We start from the raw sequence: 4,121 nt of genomic DNA, 5'->3' as shown, positions 1-4,121 counted from the left end.
TATGTAAGAGAAATGAATAAAAATGCACACAAAATACTTGCACAGGAATGTCCATAGCCACTTTACTCATAATACAAAAAAAAAAAAGGAAAATAATGCAAATTTCCATCAGCAAGAGATGGAATAAGGTAAAACAGGTGGTGGTATCTCCACATAATGGAATGCTATTCATTAGTAGAAAGTAATGAACTACTGATACTTTTGATAACATGGATGAATCTCAAAAACATGTAGAGGGGAAAAAAGGCACAAAAGAATACATATTGTGTGACTCTAATTAAATAAAGTCCTATAAGGAACTATCTAAAAGGAAAGTAATCAAGAATCATAGCTGAGGGAAAGGGAGTAGCAAAGATTACCTGAGAAGGTGCATAAATAACAAAGCTTTCTGTAGCAGTAGAGTGGTATGAGTGACACAGGTATATCTGTCCTAAAAAGTCATTGAACTGTCCATATAATCATGTGCATTTTGACAAATACAACTTATATCCCAATATAACTTATATCCCAGCAATAAAAAAGTGAAAATATGCTGGGACTGAATAGATAATTCCCAACAATATTTTTGGGGTCTATGTTTATTTTCTGCATATATTTGTTATCTATTATATACTCATCATCTTATTGTAAATGCTACTTTTATTCTATATGACAATCCCATGGAGAAAATATTGTTACTATCATTTCACTAAGATAAAAACAAGCTTAGAACCATTCCATAACTTACCCAAGCACCCACAGAGCTCAAATGTGTTTAATTTCAAAGCTCTTTCAATTATGAGGCACAGCATGGACAACAGTGGTCCTCTATTAATATTTCAGTTACACAAATAGTTCCCTGGCTGAAAAAAATCATGTTTTCATCATGTATTCTTCTTTTCTTGAGAAATATTACAATTGTATAACCATATAACTGTACTAACGATCATTAAATAAAGAGATGACATGACTTCCTTCAGTCACTGGAAACATCGGTTTTTAAAACTTTTCCTAACAAGAGACTCACTAAACCCTCAAACCACTCCCTTTTATTTTGTCTTTAGACATAGGAAAAAAATAGCTAACAAGGGAAGTCAATGAAATGCAAATCTCATATATTTGAATGCAGCTATTATCATATCTTTCAGTTTTCTTATCAGGAGAAATAATGATATTCCTTTTCTCTTTTTCTTTTTGAGGTTACATTATTTAAATGTGACTGCTTTGTATCCATTTACCTTCCCTAACACAACTTAAAGGAACAAATTAAAACACACACACACAGAATTATGTCCTCAGTGTGTGCCTTCTTCCAAAAAAGTTTAGTTCCATAACTTAAAGCGGGGTCCTACCTAATTTTTCTCTCCCTCCTCCTAAAAACATGTGGACTAATATCTGGACTTTATGGTCCTGGATGTACTAACATCACATTATATTATATAACACTAAATATCCATTTCAGATTGGATTTATTAATTTCCAGCTTATGTATTACATATTTCATACTATCTACATGATCACTTTAGTAATCAAGAAACAGTTACTTTCAAAATTGACTTTCTGATGTTCCCTCATTTTCCTCCGTTCCATATAGATAGATGATAGATGATAGATAGATAGATAGATAGATAGATAGATAATAGATAGATATCTTTGACAGGTGTTAGAACTAATTTAATAATGTTTTAAGAACATAATATCACAGACTTAGAGAGCTCAGAGCTGCTTTATTTCCTATAGCTTTCAACAAAGCTGAGGGTAAAAAACAAACAAAAAAAAGATATGAAATCACAATTGTCCCCCAACCTCACCTCCAATTCCAATGTACTATCAAGGACTCAAACTTTGGTCGCATTTAGCCACAGTCTGGCTATGAAGGAGAGGAGAGTCGCTTAAGATAAACAGTAAACAGTTTGGTAAATCATTCTGCTTTTTAAGCCAGACATAAATCACTACTTTCAAGGATCCTCAATAAACACAACTGTCAATCAAAAGTGATCAGATTGCTTTCATTCTAATAATTAATTTGAATGCCTAAATTAGGTAAAATTTATTTTAGCATGCTATGGAAACCCAGAAAAAGAAATGGTCACACTGTCTATGAGCTGAAGCCACAGGGAAAAAAATTCAGGGAAAAGATCGTTATTTGATAAAGATCACAGGGAGAGTTATCGTCAGTTTACTTCTCTGTTTCTTTCCTAGATGTCTCCTCACTAAAGTCAAATGGAAGAAGCTTAAGATTTGAGTTGGTCTGGTGCTATAGCCTCTATGGCTTCTTTGGCTTCCCCTGCGTCTGTGCCTTTTTGAGAGTGAACCCTGGCCAGAGAACACTCACTTGTTCTTTCATGTTCCCAATTGTATCTAATAGGTGATGTGGAAGCAGCATAGCGTGACTTTCTCTGGCTATTACTCAATACCTGTGCATGATGACAACATTCATAAAGCACAGGGTGGGATATATTTTACATGCTCTTGAAGTAGTGTTTTCCACTTACATATTACTGGGAAAGAAGCAAGGAAGAAAGGCCAAGAGGTAAACAATCTTTCTCTGTAAGCAAAACACAGTTGGAGGTGATGCAAAGCAAAAGAATGTTTCTTTAGCCCATATCCGGAAGCCTACCATTTAAAATGTAAATTTTCTGTAATATTGTCATGGTATATTTTATTTAGACTTGGCTTAGCACTATTGGGTAATAGGGTAATAGTCTAAATATTGAGTTACTGAAATGCCGTTTAAATTGGAGGAAGCCTGCTTCAAAGAATGAGAGCCTTCAAATGGTAGAAACAGAATAACTGTATTAAAGCTCCCAACTTTGGGGAATTTAACACCAAATTGATGCAGCGCTCCCTTTTCTCATATTAATTCTCTTTATTATTTACAAGGTTATATATATCATAAATATTCTCAAGTAACTTGAGGCTGTAGCATTGACTTTCTGTGACATGGAGAACTAGAAATCCCTCTGGATTTCATTTTCTTCAATTATACTATGAGAAGTTTTAGAGAAGGCTACATAATTCCTTGTCTCACACCTGACTCCGAAATTAACTTAATATCTACGTATTCTGGGCACCTGGGTGGCCCAGTGGTTGAGCATCTGCCTTTAGCTCAGGTCGTGATCCCAGGGTCCTGGGATCGAGTCCCACATCAGGTTCTCCACAGGGAAACTGCTTCTCCCTCTGCCTATGTCTCTGCCTCTCTGTGTCTCTCATGAATAAATAAATAAAATCTTTAAAAAATATATCTACGTATCCCGTGGTAACAATATAGTTCTTTGTTTTTCAGATGGTTTAATGGGCATAAGAGACTGGGGATAAGAAGCTCAAAAAGATTCACCCTGTCATAGTGTTATAGGAAACATTACACAGTGTTTTTTATCTTGGTAGTTGTGGTAGACAGAATCATGTACCCCACCTCCTCAAAGTTGTCCAAGTCCTAATTACTGGAATCTGCCCTACATTGCATAACAAAGACTGCAGAGGAATAAAGGTTGCTAATCATCTGACCTTAAAGTAAAGACCATCTTGGATTATCCAATGTAATCATAAGAGTCCTTGTGGGTATGTGAAAGAAGGAGGCAGAACAGTCAGTGTCAAAGTGATGCAATGTGAGAAACACTCAAGGAGCTATTACTGGCCTTGAAGATGGAAAGAACCTAGGAAGCATAAGAGGCAAGAAAAGTTATTCTCCCATAGAGCTTCCAGAGAGGAAGGCTCACCTTGATTTTAGCCCAATGTGACCATTTAGGACTTCCAAACTATAGGCTTATAAGATAATAAATTTATTAATGAGTTACAAACAAAATAAATTTGTTAATAAATTGCTACTAAATTTAGTGTTTATTATCTTATAAGCCCATTTTTTCTTTTTTAAAAAAATATTTTATTTATTCATGAGAGACAGACAGAGGGACAGAGACATAGGCAGAGGGAGAAGCAGGAAGCCTGATGCAGGATTTGATCCCAGGACCCCGGGATCACACCCTGAGCCAAAGGCAGACACTCAACCACTGAGCCACCCAGATGTCCCCAACTTAATGATTTTTCAACTTTATGATGGTGCATTCAGTAAACATTGTACTTCAAATTTTGAATTTTGAACTTTTCCTGAGTGATGCTCTCTTGTGATGCTGGGCAGCAGT

This window comes from Canis lupus, chromosome 7 (assembly GCF_003254725.2).
Source record: "Canis lupus dingo isolate Sandy chromosome 7, ASM325472v2, whole genome shotgun sequence".
Taxonomy (NCBI): Eukaryota; Metazoa; Chordata; class Mammalia; order Carnivora; family Canidae; genus Canis; species Canis lupus.
This window is presented reverse-complemented; position numbering follows the sequence as displayed.